Raw genomic sequence first — 21,585 nt, forward strand, 5'->3', positions numbered from 1 at the left:
TGGGGCAGACCCATCTCAGGATTGTTGCACTGTCTTTCAGGATGCAATACCTGCATTTAAACAAGGATCAACATATGGCATATTTTCTCAACAGTTGGAATGCTTGGGAATTAGGTGACACTCTGCACCACTACTCCCAGTGACCCACTTACAAAAATGTATGCTTTCGCAAACTAAAAACATAAGATCTGGAGGTTAAAAATCCTGGGCCTGGCTGGGCATGGTGGCTTACATCCATAATATCCCAGCACTTTGGGAGGCCGAGGCAGGCAGATCACGAGGTCAGGAGATCAAGACCATCCTGGCTAATACAGTGAAACCCTGTCTCTATTCAAAATACAAAAAATTAGCCGTGTGTGGTGGCACATGCCTATAGTCCCAGCTACTCAGGAAGTTGAGGCAGGAGAATCGCTTGAACCTGGAGGTGGAGGTTACAGTGAGCCAAGATTGCGCCACTGCACTCCAGCCTGGGCAACAGAGTAAGACTCTGTCTCTGAAAAAAAAAAAAAAAAAAAAAAAAAAAAACCTGGGCCCACGAATGGGGTGGTCACCACTTCTCCAATAGGATATATTGTGTCTACTGATTTGCAAGCTGTGACAACCAGCTGGCCACATTGGACTCTTCATGTTAGTGTACAAGCAGGGCAGAAAAAAAAAAAAAGGTGTTATAGCACTTTGTTAGCAAATCAACCCTAATTACAATAGCAAGCTAGGATTATATAACACAATGGGGCAGGGAGGGGAGTGTCTAAGATCTAGGGAATTCACTGTGTTCTCTTAATACTTTCATGCTCAGTGACAACTGTTCATGGGAAAGCAGCAACCACATCCTAACAAAGGAAATGCAGTTTGGAACTCAGACCTTTAAGAAACCGTTAAGAAAGATGCCAAATATCAGTTATAACAGCGGGATAAGCAACAACTGAGGGCACTGTAGTCTGACTTAGAGATTGTTGTTTTTCAAAGATTGCAAAAGGCCACCATCTTAAAAGATGATTTATGATTGGTTAGATTTATACCTCCCTTTTGAGGGTGAAGTGAGAATACCTTGTTCTTACAAATATGGAGGCCCCCCTCTAAACTACCACAAAATGGTATGAGCAAATCTGAATGCTACAAGGGGAGGACTATACGAGACCCAATTTATGTGTTTTCCCAGATTTGCACAGACTTACCTGCCTTCTGATCCCTCAGCTGTTAGAGGAAACTTGTTGCCTTATCTTTTAGCATTATCAGCTATCTCTGCCACCTCTCAGGATTTGGGTAGGCTGTGCCAGCCTCTATTATACCCATTGAGGAAGGAGCTGTCACAGTTCCAGATTCAATCCCAACTTAGGATTCTGGCTTCTCCAACTATTCCATACTCAGATGAAGTGCCTTGCCAAGGGATATAGGGTCTGGCTTCTCCATAGACTGTCCAAAGGGGTCAGGTGGCAAAATCCAGAAGTATAGGAAAGGACAGTGAGAGGAAGCTAACAGATTCCTTTCCTCTCCTAAGATTCTGCTAGCTAGATTCTGCTAGCCTGTGCCAAAGTGCCGTGATTCTGTACAGCTTTTCTCATTCACATGATCAAGCTGGTTGTGTTTTTTCATGAAGTCATGCCAGTTTGGTAATGAGCCACCTCGTATTTGCTGTTCCTCCTTCTCTGCCTCCCCATCCTTTTTCCCTCCCTATTGACACCCTGGGACTATGCTTCCTAGCAAGGTGTTACCATGGAAAGTTCTGCCTGGGGCTGTTTTCTGGAGAAACCTGTATAAGACAAATATTTTGAGTCACTCGTCCAAAAGAAGTACTCAAAAATTTAAAAACACATTCTATGTGCTCCTTTCTCTGAATTTACCACAAAAAGAAGTGTACCATTATCTAAGGATTCTATTTCAATAAACAGTCTCAATTTATACTTCCAATAAAATAAAAAGTTAATGTGTCTCTAATATTCTTTGTTCTTCATAATTCTCTAATATGCATTCTATTAAAATTTTTGTCTAAGTGTACTTAAAAGTGTTTTTCTTACAGCTTAGTTTACCAAGTATCTTTTTATAAAGTTAAATTTGGTGACACATTGTTTAAGCTTGAAATATGTGTACTTTTAAAAAGCTTCAATAGCACATTGTTATGATAAATATATTTTAAATATTCTATCTATAATTCCAAGTTTTAAAAGGGAAGAGTGTTGTTCTTAAAATTCCAGCGTATGAGTACAAGTAAGAATAGAATGCTTAACACTTTTTAAATTCCTCCTCTGTTAAAATGGAGCACATAAAACACATTTTGGAGGATAAAATATAAAAAGCAGTGATAGTTGTTGAAATACTGATCCATCACCTCTAGATTACTGAGTAGAGAAAAAGTCACACCATCAAAAGAAGAAAATGGATCCATTAGCAAAAAAGACTGAAAGACTATCAATTACAAATACCTAATTTACAAGAAAGATTTAGGAGGTTTTGTTTCAGTTTGTTAAATGGAAGCTTTCAGATATATTTACTAATTAAACACAATGGTAGTGATACACTGGAAATGAATTACAGCTTCTCTAACTGAATGTTTAAAGGATCCAGGGAAACTCGCTAGATCCTAACAGGGTCATTGTAGCTATTCAGTCTGCACTTAAGGACCGGGTGTTCAAACAACAGGATCTTGTCATAGGTCATTACAACCAAGCAGAGTAAATGAAGAATTTACAAGAGTACAGACTCTCAAAAGAAGGAAATATTAGGCTCTCCTGCTTTTAAAAATACATTTTCTGTTGGATTTTTAAAAGTTGTTTTCCTATAATGTAGCAGAAAGCTAAAAAGTGCTTTCATGAAGCAGATTTCAACACAACAAAAGAAAACATACAATTCAGTGATTATCAGTTGAAGTCTCAGCACAGAGGTGGTAATTCTTACCAATTACAAATTACAGACCTAAGACTTAGTGAACAGATGTCTACCACCTTGGGAAGCAGCTCATCCACCTTGTTTTCCTCTGTGGTAAGTTGGGTGGACTATGGTATGTGCTCTCCTTTTCAGGTTTGACCCAATGGCCTTTGAGAAAGTCTCCATATCTCTTAGAATGTGAATTTATTTTTTGTCAATTCAACCTTCATTTATACAAGGCAGCTCATAGTAAAAATTTTCAAAACTGTTCTAAATGTGATCAGTTTCAGGGAAAGGTGACTCCTTAGCTTTAATCAAGTAAAAGTACACAAGCCCACACATCTTTTTCAGAAAGTCAGGTCCCTCTGATCTATTTGGTAGGCGAATATGGTTTATAAAGCATTAGAAAATCATGGTTTTCTATAAAATGCAGTTTTTATATTTAAAATGTGTATGAACAGTAGGAAGCAAAAAGTAACTTTGAAATCAGTGGTCTACTTGCTTCAATAAAGAAAACAATTTTATCTTTATGAGATAATGATTAGGAGGGGAAAGGAAGAAAGGAGAGAGGAACTGAGTAGGGTGGTTACCTTGGCTAGAATAAAAATAGAAATAGCCTGTGATAGAAGCTTAGAAATATAACTATTGCTGATTGGAAGTTTGGCATCATAGGGAGACAGGAGAGAAAAAGAGAGAGAAGGAATAGCATATTTTCTATTTTTATCTGAAATAGGCAACATCAAGCAGTAGCCCTTCTAAAGAATCCTACAAACCAGCTTCCTAGGCTGTGAACTCCCAGAGAACAAGGCCTGTGTCTTCTTTATATCTTTATCCTCAGCCCATTGCACAGTATGTGGCATATAGAAAGCTGATGATAGATGTTTATTGAATGAATAAATGACTGTGCAGCTATTTAGTGAGAGGGAAGCACAACTAAGCATGATATAGAAATGTCAGGAAGTTGGCATACAGAGGATGCTATGTGTCAGTGATTGCCACATATGGAGCAGCAGAGAATCAGCATGGTCTGAGAGAGCCCTTGCTTTTATCTACTGTCTTTGCCATTCAACTTTTATGAGATTCCTAACGAAAGTCTCCTTGTGCTAAGTGAAAGGTTTCTTCATAAACTTTATATTTTAGCCACTGTGAAACCCTAAAATTCTTTCTGGAAATATTATATCAGCTTCTGAAATGATAACATTAGAGGCTAGGACATCCATGCCCCACCAGTACATCCATGCGTCACTACTCCTTCCCTGTTTGCCTCATGAGCAGCTCAGTTTGACCCCTATATCACATTTACTTTATTTACGTGCATAGCTCACAAACTCACTTCACCCATTTGATTGTGGACTTATCTTGGGAATGTATTCTAGTCACACTTTATGTTTATAATTAAGAAAAATACTGGCTCAAATCCCAATATGTGCAGATAAATATTCCTCAACTACCACAAAATGTATTCAGTGGCTATTTGTTTAGGATGTTTTTATGTCCCCAAACACCAATTCAGAACAGAACATAGATAATGTCATTACTTCAAACACAGTTACACTTTAAATTGAGTATTTACATGACCTTGTAAATTTCTGTTTTCTCCAGGTGGCATTCACATTAAGTTTACTATTTAACATGCCAGCATGGGAATCTCCTGGATACAAGCATGAAAAAGCAGTGCTCACACTACTGGACTCTCCCCATGATGACCCCTTAGCATAAGAGTGCCCACTGCAAGAGCATATGCCAGTTAGCACATGCAGGGGGCATCCAGATGCAAGTCCTTTTCAGCTGACTCCTGAACTGGCTGACACCTTGGTTTGACACATGATCCTCTTATTCCTATTTCTGACTTAGCTATTCCCCTGTTTATGGCTCCATCTCTCCATTTTGGCAAGATACCGCTATAAACAAAGCCCTTTTATTTTTACCCACCAACAGAATCTTTGGACTCATATACCACCATGGGGAAGCAGGGGGAAGTTTCACCACCTTACAGAAAGAATTCATATGATATTTTGACTTGCAAAAGAATACTTCATACAACTAAAGCATGTATTAAGGTGTTAATATATTAACCACAGACTTTCTCTGTGTAACAAATTATCAACCAAATAGTTATATAAGACTCACCCTTTCAATGCTCACCTTTAGCCAATTTCATTAACTGAATATCATTACCATAAAACTATATGCATATATGTATATACATCCAGCTGTGACCTTGCTGCTGTTAGAGGATTAACAGACCCTAACCCAAGCACTGACTTCATAGCACAACTCCTCCAGTCATATGTCCACCCTTGAGACTAATCTTTCTTGGAAGTTCCCTTTTACTTCATCTTGACCTGCTCAGTGTCATTGCTCTACTGACACCTACTTATCCTCTCAATGACAGACTAACCTACCAAAGCTAATATACATCAGGGTGCTAATGCTAGTAAAGCTTATTGTAAAATCAGACTTAGAGTTGCTCCATTCTAGTAATGAACAATTATTTATTCATGGCAAAATCTGTCATTAGCAAAAAGATTATAAGGACATATTCCAGACAGGAGACCCTTCTCATGGGGCTCTACCTACCTCCTCTATGTAAAATGGGCCTACCACTTCTACTCAGTCCTCAGCTTTCCAAGGCATCCTTTATCTGTATAACTAAACTCTATGCATCCCTGAAAAACAAACATTGAGTGATAGTCTTTCCTATTCCTGCCATCATTAGATTTTTTTTTAATCAGGTCCTATTGTTTCCCATTAACCAAATGTCAATTTAAACCATTTAATAAAATAGATATAACATTATTCCAGGATGTACCTGATGAATTCTACAGTGTTCTGCCTTCAGTAAAATACCTCTTGACCCACAGAGTCAAGTATTTCATGAAACAAAGCCTGTGATTTAATTGAATAAAATTTTGGCATATTCCATTTATTTATATGCCATAATGTAATCAAGCAATGTTATTAAACTAAAAGGCCTCTTTCCAGATTTGACATTCTTACTACAGGCCACAATATATCGCAAGATTAAAACAGTAAACTTTCTTCAGTAGGACAGAAAAAAAAAAAAAAAAAAAAAAACTTGATTGGTAAGAGAGACTTAAATAGCAAAACCTATGTTTAGCCAGGGTATAAAATGTTCCAGTCTCAAAGTAATTATCCTAAAAGTAATAGTGAATAAAATTGAGTTTAAATGTAATCATCAAAATGAAGTGCATTGTCTATTCTAAATTTGATAAAAAGAAAAACTAAACTGGCGATTTTTCACATTATTCTCTGGTATGTATGATTCTTTGCCTCTGTGCCTGCTCCTCCCTCTACACCAATGTTCTTGACCAACTGGAAAGGGTCCTTCAAGACCCTGTTCAAATGCCACTTCTTCAGTAAAGTTTTTCCAAACTATGGTGAAACATTAAAGATGTGATAATAGAACATTATGTGTTTCAAGATGTGCATGTGATACAATAGGGAATACCTACCTCACTTACAGAATGTATTCGGAAAAGAGCAGGACCTTCATCTAATCAAACTCCTCAATATAACAAGTAGTTTATAGGAGGCATATGGAATAGAAGAAACAGTTAAATGATATCTCAAAGAAGCATTTAGCCAAATCCAGAATTCAAGACATTCTCCAAGATATATTGGTGTAGTTTTAAAAAAAAATGTTAGGTGGACAATTGCAGAATAAAAGATACTGAAAAGACATAAAAACCAAGCATAACTGGTAGATCTTATTTTGGTCCTAATTCCAACAAAACACTCTAAAAAGACATCTTTGAAACAATTTGAGAAATTTGAATGTGAATTAGATGTTAGATGCTATTAAAAATGGTAGTTGAATGTTATAACAAGATGACATTTATATTTAAAAAAACATACTTTTCAATTAGAGATTCCTATTAAGTGAAATGACATAGGATTTGCTTTAAAAGACTTAAACGAAAAATAATAATCATAAGGAATTAGATGATAGTTGAAATAAGATTGACAAAACAATGGTAATTATTGACATTGCTGATAGGTATATGAAGGTTTATTAAACAACATTCTCTACCTTTGAGTATCTTTGATATTTTACATAATAAAATGGTTTAAAATGCTGAAAGGCTATAATGGAGGAAAAGCCACAGGACTTAATAAGAGCCCCCCAAGTGCTTATATTCTCAAGTAGGAAAAACAATTATAAGCAATTTTTTTACAAATATAAATATATTATAATTTAGTGCTACAGAAGAAAAGTACAGTGTGTCATGAGAGTGTGCAATCAAGATTATGCTTGGCTGCCTGCGGGGCCTGCATACTTCTCATCACTCAACCCAGGCCGCACACCAGCCCGCTGAATTATCTTGTTCTTGCTAGGACATTTGGTTATCCTCTCCTTTCCCTTTTACTCTCATACCACATACAGTTTTATTTATAATGCCAGTTGTAATTTAGCGCACATACCTAATTACATGTCTTACCAAACTACATCTACCTCCACCCCTTCCCAAGTGTATAAAGTCCTTAATGACAAAGACATGATTCGGTCCAGGTCTCTGTTCCCAGAATTCAGTTAACTGTGGGCCCATGGAGATACTGCCTGATCCTACCATAAAAAAAGCTCCCCCTTCAACCTTTCACCTAATTGTTTTGGTATCCATTGGTAATCATTGCCCAGATATACTATTAGAGCAATTTTTTGAAAATAAAAGTTTACTAAGGGCACGGACATTTATTAGGTCCACTATCTGACCCTACACTAAAACCATCATGTCAGGCCAGATTCCAGGACTCAAATGGACAAAAGGACCTAATCTGCCCCCTGAAACCTCATTTCCCTACTTAATTGATTACATTCCCCTACTTATCTTCACTGCAGACTGGAGTGAGTGAGCGGTCCCTTCCTGTCACTTGGAAAGTTTACTGTTAGAAGTAGAGAAGCCTAGATTAGAGTAAAATGAAGCCAAAACTCCTCCAAGACAACAAAGTATCATCTATTCTTCTAGTGTGCTTGGGGGTTCTGCACCTTACAGAATCTCTGCTTTACATAGCAGGATAAGAAAAGGATCCATCCAGTGCTGAGATTGTGGTAACCAGTTAAAATGTTTTAAGATGGGCACAACGTCTTACATCTGTAATCTCAGCACTTTCACTTTGGGAGGCTGAAGTGGGTGGATCACCTGAGGACAGGCGTTCGAGACCAGCCTGGCCAACATAGCAAAAACTTGTCTCTACTAAAATAAATAAATAAATAAAAATTAGCTGGGCATGGTGGTGTGCACCTGTAATTGCAGCTATTCGAGAGGCTGAAGCAGGAGAATCTCTTGAACCCAGGAGGCGGAGATTGCAGTGAGCAGAGATCTCATCATTGCACTCCAACCTGGGCAACAAAAGCAAAACTCCATCTCAAAAAAAAAAAAAAAAAAGATGTTAAAACTTTAATCTTTTTAAACATCATCGATACAGATTATATGTACATAGTTAAAATTTGGACTTAAAGGTTTACTATACCTCATAAAAAATATGCTCCAGTTCCCAATTAAAAAAATATATGATTATACAAATATATATATGACTATAAATAAATATTTTAATATGAATATAAATATTTTTATATATAAATAAAAATATATATGATTATATAAATATATATTTTTTAATTGGGAATTGGAACATATTTTCATATATATTTCTTATATATAATCATATATATTTATATATAATCATATAAAATCATATATTCATGTATAAATCATATATAATATATAAACATATTTACATATAATTGTATAATTATATATATTTAATATATATAATTATGTATAAATCTATATTTAGATATAATTATATATATCTATATTTATATATAACTATATACATGACTATATATGAATTTATATATGGATATGTATATACATATATATTTTTGATATATAATATACAAATATATGTGTATATGTAATTATATCTATGATTTATATATATTTATATATGTTTAATAAATATATAAATATTAATACACAAATATATAATATATATTATATAATATATATTATATAATTATAAATATACAATAAATATGATTTATATATAAATCTATAAATATGATTTATATATGATTATGATATTTATATATTATTTTATATATGAAAAAATATTTTTATATGAATATATATGAAAATATGTTATATATATTTATATAATCATATATAAATATAATATATGTATAATTACATCCAGCAATACAGTGCATGTAGTAATCTAACTTGAGCTAAACCCAAAACTTTATTAAATTGCTGGGGGACAAAACAAGGAATTTTATTTATAAATGCTTCATTGTGTTCAGGTCTGGCCATTGGCCATGGATAGGAGGAATTGGGAAAGACATGACTGTGAAGCAAGCACTCCCCCTACATGCAACCTGAGATTAAAAACAAGGCAAGGACATGCATTCTCTCATCACTTTCATTCAACATTGTACTGGAGGTTCTAGAGAGTAAAATTAAGCAAGAAACAGAAAAAAAAAATGGCAGCTAGATTGGAAAGCAAGAAGTTAAACTGACTTTATTTATATACAACATGAGGATGTATGAAGAAAATACTATGTAATATACAAGAAAATGCCTAGAACTAAGACATGAGTTAACAATGTCCTGAATTTAATGTCAGTACATATAAGTCATTCATATTTTTTGTACATTAATAATTAACAATTAGTAATTGAAGACTTTGAAATAATATCAAAAAAAATACAAGTTTATTATGCAGTCAGCAGTAGATATTAGGAGGAAGATCCAGAAGCTGGCTTTGGGGCCAGAACAAAGTCTAGAATCATTACTGAACTTGGCAACCTTGGTGTTTTATAATAGAGACCAGGAGGAACAGGCTGAAAGGCATAGATGAGACCAGAGAAAAGCTGCAGCCTTAGTCATGGCCTTCAGGCAGGCAGATCCCAGGGGCTCAAATGAGGGAAGGCTCGGGTTAGTTGCCAGTCTGGCAGAGCTTGTTACCAGTGCAGTCTGAAGGGACATTTTAAAAGAAATCATCCCCAGAGGAATGGACCAGCACCTCATCCTTGCCCGCTGTGCCAAGGGGTTCACTGGAAATCCCACTGTCCCAGGGGATGAAGGTTCCCAGAGCCTAGGGTGTCTAACCAGATGGCCCAACTGCAGGACTAAGGGAGCATGGGACAAGTGCCAGCATCCATAATCACCCTCACAGAGTCCCAGGTAAAGCTGACCATAGAGGGCCAGGAAGTTGATCTCCTGGACACTGGCACAGCCTTCTCTGTTTTACTCTTCCACCCTGGACAGTTGTCCTCTAAATCTGTAACTGTCCAAGGAGTCCTAGGACAAGCAGTCTCCTAATATTTCTCCCAGCCCCTAAGCTGTAACTGGGGAGATATACTCTTCTCCATGCCTTCCTCATCATGCCAGAAAGTCCCACTCCCTTAGTAGGGCGGGACCTGCTAGCCAGAGCAGGAGCCATTATTTATATAAACCTCATCAGGGAAGAAATTCCTCTCTGCTGCCCTTTATTTCATGAAGGGATTAATCCCGAGGTTTGGGCAACGGACAGACAATTTGGGCAGGCAATTCGAATAAGGCTAAAGGATCCCACCTCTCTTCCTTACCAAAGACAGTACCCCTTAAGACCAGAAGCCAAAAAGGGGCTACAGGATATTGTGAAGGACTTAAAAGCTCAGGATCTAGTGAAGTCCTGTAACAGCCTTTGTAATACTCCAATTTTAGTAATGCAGAAACCTAATGGACAATGGATGCTGGTACAGGATCTCAGGCTTATTAATGAAGTTGTGATTCCTCTATACCAGGCTGTATCTAATCCTTACACCTTGTTCTCTCAAATACCAGGAGACGCACAATAGTTTACAGTCCTGGACCTTAAGGATGCCTTTTTCTGTGTACCATTACATCCTGACTCTCAGTTTCTGTTTGCCTTTGAAGAACCTTTAGACCAGATTTCTCAGCTTACCTGGACAGTGTTACCCCAGGGTTTTCAAAATAGCCCCCACCTGTTTAGCCAGGCTCTAGCTCAGGACCTTAGTAATTTTTCACATCCTGGTACCCTCATTCTTCAGTATCTGGATGACTTACTTTTAACTGCAAACTTAGAAACCCAGTGTCAGCAGGCCACTCAGGACCTCCTAAACTTTTCTTGCTACCTGTGGATATAAAGTTTCCAAACCAAAGGCCCAACTTTGAAGACAAGAGGTAAAATACCTAGGGCTGGTCTTATCTAAGGGTGCTCAGGCTCTAGATAAGGGACGTTTCCAACCCTCTACTGGCCTTCCCCCATCCAAAGACACTAAAACAGTTACAGGGATTCTTGGGAATAACTGTTTCCTGCCAATTGTGGATTCCAAGATATGGTGAAATAGCAAAACCTCTGTATACTCTGATTAAGGAAACCCAAAAAGCTAACAACCATCTAGTACTATGGGACCCTATAGCTGAGGCCGCCTTTTCAGAGCCTGAAGCAGGCATTACTGCAGGCTCCAGCTCTAAGCCTTCCTATAGGGAATGACTTCTCCTTGTATGTTACAGAGAAGTCAGGAGTGGCACTGTGGGTTCTCACCCAGGCTCAGGGGACCACGCCACAACCAGAGGCATATCTAAGTAAGGAAATTGATGCAGTAGTGAAAGGCTGGCCACACTGCTTGTGAGTCGTAGCTGCAGTGGCTATACTGGTCTCAGAGGCAGTTAAAATAGTGCAAGGGAAAGATCAAACAGTATGGACTTCACATGACATAGCTGGAATTCTGGCCTCTAAAGGAGGCTTATGGCTGTCTGACAGTTGCCTACTCAAATATCAATCCTTAGTGCTCAAAGGGCCTGTACTTCAGCTGCGCACATGTGCAGCCCTCAATCCAGATACTTTTCTTCCTGAGGAAGGAACAGACACAAAAAAATGACTGTCAGCAGATTATAGCTCAGAACTATGTGGCTTGAGAGAATCTCTTAGATACTCCTCTAGCCAATCCTGACCTTAACCTATTTACTGACGGAAGTTCCTTATGGAAAATGGAGTTTGAAAACTAGGATATGCAGTAGTCAGTGATCAAACAGTGCTTGAAAGCAATTCCCTTCCTCCTGGGACCAGTGCCCAGCTGGCAGAACTGGTAACCCTCACTCAAGCTCTAAAATTAGGAAAAGGAAAGAGAGTTCCTAACCTCAGCAGGAACTCCCGCAAAATATCATAAGGAAATTTTAGACTTATTACAAGCTGTCCAAGAACTAAAAGAGGTAACAGTCATACACCGTCGGGGTCACCAGAATGGAGATCAGAAAGTAGCAGAGGGCAATCGCCAAGCTGACTTAGAGGTAAAAAGGGTAGTTAGACAAGAATTTATAGAAGGACCTTTAATATGGGAAAAGAATACATCCTATCGGGGAGCTGAGCCTCCCCCACATCCCAGAATCCAGTCTCATAATCATGGAGTAATTCATTCATAACTTTAGTATGAAACTCAAAAGACAAATCTGTCAAGAACAATAATAACTATAGCAACCAGTTAAGAAATAGGTAATGTAAAAGTATGTAAATTGACACAACTGTCAAAATGGGAGTAGTGAAGTTAAAGTATAGAATTTTTCCATGTTTTTGGGCCTTTGTTTCTATTATTTTGTCTGGGTTCTAACATAAGTTGTCAGCTCTTTAAAATAATGTTTTTCCCCTATAAGATATTTTTGTAAGCCTCATGGGTAACCACAATACAAAAACCTTTAATACATTAACTACAAATAAAAAAGCAACAAATTAAAATACAGTACCAGAGAAAAATCACTAAACCACAAAGGAAGACAGTAAGAAAGAAATACAGGATTTTCAAAACAACTAGAAAACAGGCAAAAAAATGGCAATAGTGAGTCCTTACATAACAATAACCTTGAATGTAAATGGTCTCATTTTCTTAATTAAAAGGCTGAATGGATTAAAAAAAAAAAAAGACCCAACTATATGCTGCCTTCAAGAAAACCACTTTTCGTATAAACATACATAAATTGAAAAGCAAGAAGTGGAAAAACATAATTTATTCAATTGGATGAGTTCATTGTCCTTTGCAGGAACATGAATCAAGCTGGAAACCATCATTCTCAGCAAACTGATACAAGAACAGAAAACCAAACACTGCATGTTCTCACTCATAAGTGGGTGTTGAACAATGAGAACACATGGACACAGGGAGGGGAACATCACACACCAGGGACTGTCGTCCGGTGGGGGGACTAGGGGAGGAATAGTAGGGAGTCAGGGGATTGGGGACGGATAGCATTAGGAGAAATACCTAGATGATGGGGGATGGATGCAGCAAACCACCATGGCACATGTTCACCTATGTAACAAAGCAGCACATTCCGTACATGTACCCTAGAACTTAAAGTATAATTTTTAAAAAGCAGTAAATGAATAAGAGGAAGTTTATCTACAGACCAAGAACAATAATCTGTCAGGAACTGCTGCTTGATTGATTCAACCACTGCATCTCAGGTCCTACTAAAAGTAAATAAAGCAATTAAGAAGAAAACACCTAAATATTTGCAAGTTCCTTCTCTGTTGACACAAATTTAGTGACATAAAATTACTTTTCTTAGTTTTCTATTTCTATATAGCAAGTCATGACAAATGGTATCTTAAAACCTCCAACTACCCCAGCCAAACTCCACCTCGTTCCACCAGTTGATGGCTTACCAGCTTGCCAGTGTCTGTCTGTGTGCTCCTGATGTCCTCTTGACATCCAGCCACTTGTGTGTTTGTCTGCTAGGGTTTCAGGGTTTTTATAGGTACAGGATGGGGGCATAGCATTCTAGAGTGGTCTTGGGAAATGTAACATTTGGGCACAAAGATAGGCGTGCATGTCCTCACCCAGGTACATGGGCACAGGCCTGGGGGTGGAGCTCTAGCCAGGGATCTGCCCAAGAATTCTCCTCCCAGCACTTCCCTGTCCCCCTTCCATGTCACATTATACAGATGATAACAGTAGGAGAGTTGGAAAATATCAAAAGATATACTATAAAGTGGCTGAATTTAAAAAAAAAGGAGAGTGTGGTATTTAAAGTCACAGAGATAACTACTGGAAAAACTAAAAATAAGACATAAAAAATGAGAAGGATTTGCTGGTTGTATAAATGGAATCAATTCTTCATCTTTTATAAAGGGCATCCATATTATCTAGTTATAAACCTAGAAATTGAGCCACAAGATACTATTTGAATGATAATCACTAGAAGTGAAAACTAGAAACCATTAATGCTCCCTTATGTGGCACAGGCCAGTGGCGGAAGCAGGAAAGAGATTTTTAATTTTTCTTTAGACCCTTCTGCTATACTTAATTTACTGTTACCATGGCATTATTTTTATATTAGTTTTAATCTTGTTTTAAAAATAAGATATTTTAGGGCTGGGCAACATAGTGAGACCTCCTCTATACAAAACATTTTTTTAATTAACGGAGCATGGTGGCACACACCTGTATTCCCAGTTATATGGGAGGCTGAGGCAGGAGGATCACTGGAGCCCAGGAGTTGTTTAAAGCTACAGTAAGGCAGGATTGTGCCACTGTACACCAACCCAAGTGACCAAGAAAGACCCTGTCATATATATGGAATTGGGTAACAATACAAACGTCACCAAATATAAAAGTTAGAGATAAACAAAGATCATACATACTGCCACTCTAATTTCTAATTTCTATAGCCACAGAAACTTAATCAAAGAGAAATTAAATTGTTTATTTTGGGCGACCCAGCTGATTCTAAGCAGATCCAGGATTAGAACCCTGGTCTCCTGATTCTAAACTCATTCCCCATTTTACATAACATGGTGCTCAAATGTTTTTAATCAAAAAAGCAAGAAAGCTGAGGTCTAGATTCTAGTTTTAGATATGTCAACAATATACTTTGGGCAAGTCATTCACTGAACCTTACTCTCCTCATGAATAAACTTCATGATCAGATATAGATCCATGGTTTTCAGCTGTTTATAAGCAGCAAAATTTATATATCAAATGAACTATTGGAATCTTAGATTTAGCAATAGCTCACAATGAAAGAAAAAAACATCAAACCTGAACTTCTGTCATTGAACATTTCAGGCTCTCCAAAGTCCTAAAAGACCTTGGTTGAGACACGTATAACTCCTTGGTTCATGTATATGTAAACCATCAAGCTGGATTCTGATCGATGAACTCGGGGATAGGACAAAGAGCCTGCATTTCTAATGGCCCCCAGGGGATGCTAACATTGCTGGTCTGCTTACCACCTTTGGTCAAGTCACTTGATGAGCTAAATGTCTCTTCTGTGCTTGTGTAAAATTTTATCTTCCTTCTGCTATGTAAAATCCATTTATATGTGCCCCATTGACAACGGAGACCAATCATGAAAAGCATTGCTGGTTCCCAATTTACTAGTCAAGGAGCTAACATAAAGAGTCCAAATCTGTGCTGCAGTACCAGAGCACAGGGACAGAGAACATAATCCCTGAGTATGATGGATCTGGACTCAACTTTCAGTTTTCCCACTTACTGGTTGGATAACCTTGGCAATTAACTTCATCTTTCTGAGTGTCAGGTTTCTCATCTATAAAATGGAGATAATAAAAGTAGTGTCTTCTAGGTTGTTGGGTGGATTATAAATGATTTTATGCTATAAGGCACTTAGCACAGTGCCTTTACTATAAAGCATTCAATGAATGTTAGCCATTAGGGGAGCAGAGAGAATATTTCACAGAATTGTTTGTAAAACCTTAACTCTAACATAAAAGTACCTATGTATAAAGAATTCTAGCCTTTGGTTGGTAGACCTAAAGCAAAGTTGTAACGAACAGAACAAAAGAACAGGAAGGATCAGGCAACTGAAACAAATGGCATTATTTTCACCAGGGCACTACATACTCTTTATTAATATATCATATCAGGAAGACAGTGTCTTCATGTCATTACAGTTACCCAACATATTGCCAGAAAGGAGTGTTTCTTCTAATGTGTATTTGTAAGAAGAAGTTATAAATAAAATTCAAAGCAAGAGCAGATCTTTTCTAGCTAATTAAATCATTCTAGAAACACTGACTACATCTCCTTAGGGTTTCTGTCACTTTTTTCTGATAAAATTCTGCTATTGTAAGAAGAAAATATATGTTTTACAATTATCTCCAAAACCAAGTATAAACATTCTTGCCATCACATAAAAAAAAATATGCTCTCTGGTATCTTCCCCAGCTCGCCATATATAAATCACTAAAAAAAAAAAAAAAAGAAAAATTGAAGCTTCTATACTAAAGAAATATAGATTTGAATAGAGGAGATTCTTTCCTGAGAAACATAATCAAGAATACTATTTCTTTCTGATCTCCTTTAAAGTAGCACTTCCCAAGAACTAAGCATAACTCATTGTATGAGATAGCCTACGAATTAAGTGATGTGGGAGCTGAGGCATGATGCTGGATTTTGGGAGAATATTGTGCAAAAATAATCTTTCACAATATATTTTAACATTAACTGCAATAATCCTAATGTTATAGCCTCAGCCAAAATATACTTTAAGAAAGCTTAGCTGTGAATAAATAGCTAATTTAGAAAATACTCAAAAAAATTAATCTGTTAGGAGAATGTGAAACAACAATCAAAAAACAAGCTAAAGTTTCACTGAATAACTACGGAATAAAAGTCACATATATTTTCAAAAATAATGATTAATTTATAAGAAGCATATGTACCACCCACATGTTCCAATAAACTGTATTTTGTTTTCTCGTATGCAAGAGGCAATACATTGTCATTTTATAATGTCTAGATTAAAGAGCATGTGAAATAATTTTTCCCCAGTTTACCTCTAATGAGTTGTATGACCTCGGGAAACTCATTTAATTTCTCTGATCTTTGACTTCCTCATTCATTAAATAAAGGGATTTCTCATTCCAATTAATTTTTTCTATAGTTATAGAAAAATATAAATTTATAAATTTTCTATATTTATTCTATGCTGTTATTGTAACCTTACATTTCACAAGCCTTCAGTAACAAAATTTTAAAAGGTTAAAATAAATTGTATTTGAGAAGGAGGGATGTGTGTGTAAGAGAGAGACAGAGAGAGAGTTCATGGCCTGAGAGAACATATGTGTGTTGAAAATATAGTGAATATCCCTCTTTCTAAAACAATCCAGCAATGTAGTTTGAGTCTTGTATTTACATTGCTACCTCCTGAAAGAGAAGAAAAACCATTTCAAAATGACTTTGCACAGTGCCTCCCACGGTCTCACAGGTATTTAGGAAGTTATGAGGCATCATGCCCATTAGAATTGTTTCTTCCCTAAAGAATTACTCCTCCTTCTCTTCTGTGACATTTCGTCTTATTTATTTCCCAAAAGACCCAGTGTCTTATATGTGGTAGGCACTCAATAAATGCTTGCAGAATGGAATTGAATGCTAGCCAAAGTGAAAACAGAGCAAAAGGAGCCTTTTCTCCTTCTTAAATTCTTTCTCCCAGTTCGGTAAGCTTCTTTCTCTTGTTTTGATACCTCAGTGTCCATCATACCAATGAAGTCTGCAGTTTTTTTTAGTTCTCAGCCTGGAAACCTCCTGCAGCTCAGCCACCTGCTTCCTGATACACTTAACTGGTATGCACCTCCCACACCAGATGGCTCCCTTCTCCTGCTTTTGCTTGGCAAGAATTTACAAACATATTTCCCTGTGTCCAGGTTGGGACATGGATGGATATGCTCAGGAGTCGGGGATCTGTGTGGGTGTCAGTAGAGGAGGCCCAAACAGCTTCGTTTCTACACCATTTTAAATGTTCTTTTTGTTTACACTATACTTTTTTTGCATACAAATACTTTGTTCTAGAAGCTTTGTTTCTCTGAAATTTCATATTTCTTCAAAAATACCCCAAAGCCTATCTAATAGATGAATACCAAAGAACTGAAAGGATTTCTTGACTCTAGGGCTCATATTAGACCTCACCATTTTGTATAAACCAATCCTCAATCCAAGCGCCACTGTGATAATGAGATTAAGAATGGAGTGCTTCTTTACTACAACTGTAATTACAGGTTTCAGAGGGTGGGAATGTGTGGAGGAAGTAGACTTTACACCTGGAAGATCACTTGTAAAGCTATAAGAGCAAGCTTTATTAGTCACGTTTTAGAGATGCCGACTACTTCACTCCTTGTTTTGATTGACATTCTTCAAAAATGAATATAGTTATTCAGAATGGGAATATAAACACTATACAGTTGGAATTGAAAGAATTTTACTTCCTGTTGGTTAATTTGTTATGGGGCTGAAAAAAAGAAGCAAGTTTATCTTCCTTAAATTCTTCAATTCTACAAACAAATACACAAAAGTGACGCTCTAAGTGGAACATGGTTCTCTTCTAAAGGGCGAAAAAACAAAAACAAGAATTTAATTCAGCCTCTCTTTAACAACTACCCTCCTTCCCTGAAAAGTCAGTGATGAGCCTGGGCCGATTAGCTCAGTTGGTTAGATACATGATCTCAAAATATAGCCCAGAAATAGTGAATTTTCAACATATGTCCATAAACATATCATGATGTTTATGTTATTGCAGAGTCTAATCTCTATTGTAAACAAATAACTGTTTACAATATTTGGTAGAAAACTTTTACTGATAACATTTCAAAACTGTCCACTTGATCCCTTTGTCCAGTGAAGCTCTTTGGGTTCACTGAATGATTGGTTATACTAGAATTCAAAAGTTGGTTTAGATGGTCGGTCCATGGATGTTTTTTAACATTACCAGGGACTCGCTTGCATATATTTGAACCTCACAAAATTATCTTCCACCCACTTGAGAAGGAAATGAGAAAATCAAGAAAGATGATATCCTTGAATAATTTCCACTCCTACACACGTCTTTCTCCTTGAGATAATAACCATGGCAAAAGCTTTAAGATCAATCAGTTTCACAGCTGGCAGGAGAGAAGAAATCTTGTATATCCATCATTTTCTTAAACATTCTTCTTTAATTCAAGGCGATTCTTCCATTAAGAATAGTCTACATGTGAATCACAATGTGCCAGCACAGAGTTAAGACAAACACATTGTGAAGATTACTAATACTTATAGCTGCTTTGCCCCTGCGCTCCCATTGCTGTTGTCTGCCTCCATTATTCCTCACTTGAACCAGGCTAGCACAATGCCCTTCCTGTGGATCAAAAGTCCTGAAGCTAAAAACCAAAAACTTGAAGGAACAGAAAGTAATAAATACAAGCATCACTTTCTGTCACTTTGCTTCCTTCCAAAAGCATTGATACATTCATTCTTATTACTTTCCTAAAGATACTTTCTCTAAACTGCTCTCAAGAAATAGCTGAAAGAAGATGTCAGGGAAGAAGGGAAGGAAAGAGAGAGAGAAATGAGCCCAAAATTAAAGGCTGGTGTTCTGAGTAGGCAGTGTTTATGGGTGTCTACTACTGTCCTTTCAGAAAGTCTCCCCTGACCCTCATATTTCCTTTTCCACCAGTTTACTAAGCTTTAAAATGCCTTAATCAGACTTGTGTGAGTGAATTTAAAATATTAGTTCCTATTAAAATACAATTGCAAACACATGCAAACTTTAAATAAATAATTAGGCCTATTCATAAAAATAGATTTGATAGCAGTAATAGAGGAAAAACATGAGAAAGCTAGGAATGAATTTTTAAAAGGTGGGGTTAGGGGAGAAAACACAGAAAGCTTGACTATGACATAATGTGGCATGTCATAGATAATCTGTTACTGCCTAACTTTGAGGTCAACATTGGGTTTTTAGTTAATACAAAATAAATTTGCAAATTATTATCTTATATTCATATTACTTTCTTTCTCTCTCTTTACAGGGCAGTGGTGAAATGGGCAGAGTAATATTAGAGTACCTGCTTTGAAGCCTGGCCCTGCCACTTACAACCTATGTTAACTCTGGACATAACATCTGCCAGTCTCCATTTCCACATCTGTAAAATGGATATAATAACTGCCTATTGCATAAACATGAATGGTGTACTGCACAGAAAAATGCTTGGTTCAGTGCCTGCCAAATTAAAGAGCTCTGAGAAGTATTCTTCATTATTAGTTTCAAATAGGAATACCATAAAAAAACAGGGAAATTATGTAAGAAAATTAGGTAGTAAAAAGACTACTTAAAAAACTATACCCATTTGATATTAATAACCCCTCTAAATGCAATGACAAATTTTGGTTTGTTTTTCTTGAATAATAATAATCATCGTTTACTGATCATCTATTAAGTACGAAGCACTGTGCTATTTACTACATGCATTTACGTTTAATCTAAGACACACTACCCTGATAAAAGCCAATTTTTAATTAATTTTAAGTAACCTACCTTTTAGGAATTTTCCTAAGGAAAAAATTAGACCTATGCACAGAAAGTTATGTATAATTTTGTTCACAAAAGCATTATATATAACTGTCAAAATAACAAGAAAACCTAGATGCCCAACAATGTAGAATTAGGTAAATAAGAATGTTTGCTTTTCTAATGAAATATTATTAAGCTTTTTCAAAATACATTGTAGATAAATATTTAATGACATAGGAAATTATCCAAAATATATAAGCAAACAGCATCTTATAAAACATTATAGTGTTATTTCATTTGTGTAAATATTGACAAGAATGTAACAGAGCCTAAATCAAAAGACACTTGTTAAACCTATGTAAATCAAGAAAACATATGCAGTAAGAATGTTTAATGCTACCAATGGTTATGTAAGGGTGAAAGGATTACAAATATCTTTGATTTTTTTATTTGTCTGAGTTGTCCAAATTTTGTATAAGAAACATATATTATTTTTGTAATTTAAAAAAGCAAAAAAGACATTCTGACCATCTCAATAGACAAATATTCTAAGAAGCTTGGCAGAGGGGAAGTATTTTATAGGAGACAAGGCTGAAAATCCTCCAAACAAGTAAGCAAGGGCCTTAAAGTTGAGGGTGGGAAGCAGAACCTATGCAAACTCCCTTAGTAGGATGGAGGAGAGCTGCAGCTGCCATCAGCTGGTTCTTCAGGCATGAACCAGGAAGAAGCTGCTAAAAGTTCCAACCCACCTGGCACATTCATTGATGTCAAAAAAAAACTAATGGCCACTGCAACTGCTTAAAGCATGTAGACAATCTCCATCATGTTGTTCAATGTACCCTACAGAAGATCCCATGTGACCAATTCCTTTTGGAATTTAGTGCCAGAAGGAACTTTGTCTTCCCCAAAGCAGCAGTATAAATGAAGGCAGAATAGCATGGTTGTGAGAGTGTGGGCTCTGAGCCAGAGTGTCCAGTATGTTCTAAGCATCCCTCTGTCACTTACTTTGGTGATATTAGCCAAACTACTTACCCTATTTAGCCCAGGTGTCTGCATTTGGGAAATGAAAGTTATAGTAATAACTACTTAATAAGCTTCAATGAGGACTAAATGAGATTCTACATGTGTAATATTCATTAATATTGGCTAGTTTGATTATTATTGGATAATGAGGCTTATAGGACCCATAGTCTTTCCTAATTTGTATTGGCTTTCAGAAAGTCCTGAATAAAATTTAATCTTCAATTATATGCACTACCTCACACCTCATAGGCTATTTGCTTACTTTGCTTGTACAAGATTTTACTTGTGTATGTTTAGACATGATCATAAATTTAAAACACTTATCACAAAGTGACTCATTATTTTCTGAAGTAGGCAATTCTATTTTTAAAAATCTTTATTTCAT

Source organism: Sapajus apella, unplaced genomic scaffold, assembly GCF_009761245.1.
Source record: "Sapajus apella isolate SASKATOON/1434 unplaced genomic scaffold, GSC_monkey_1.0 scaffold6, whole genome shotgun sequence".
Lineage (NCBI taxonomy): Eukaryota > Metazoa > Chordata > Mammalia > Primates > Cebidae > Sapajus > Sapajus apella.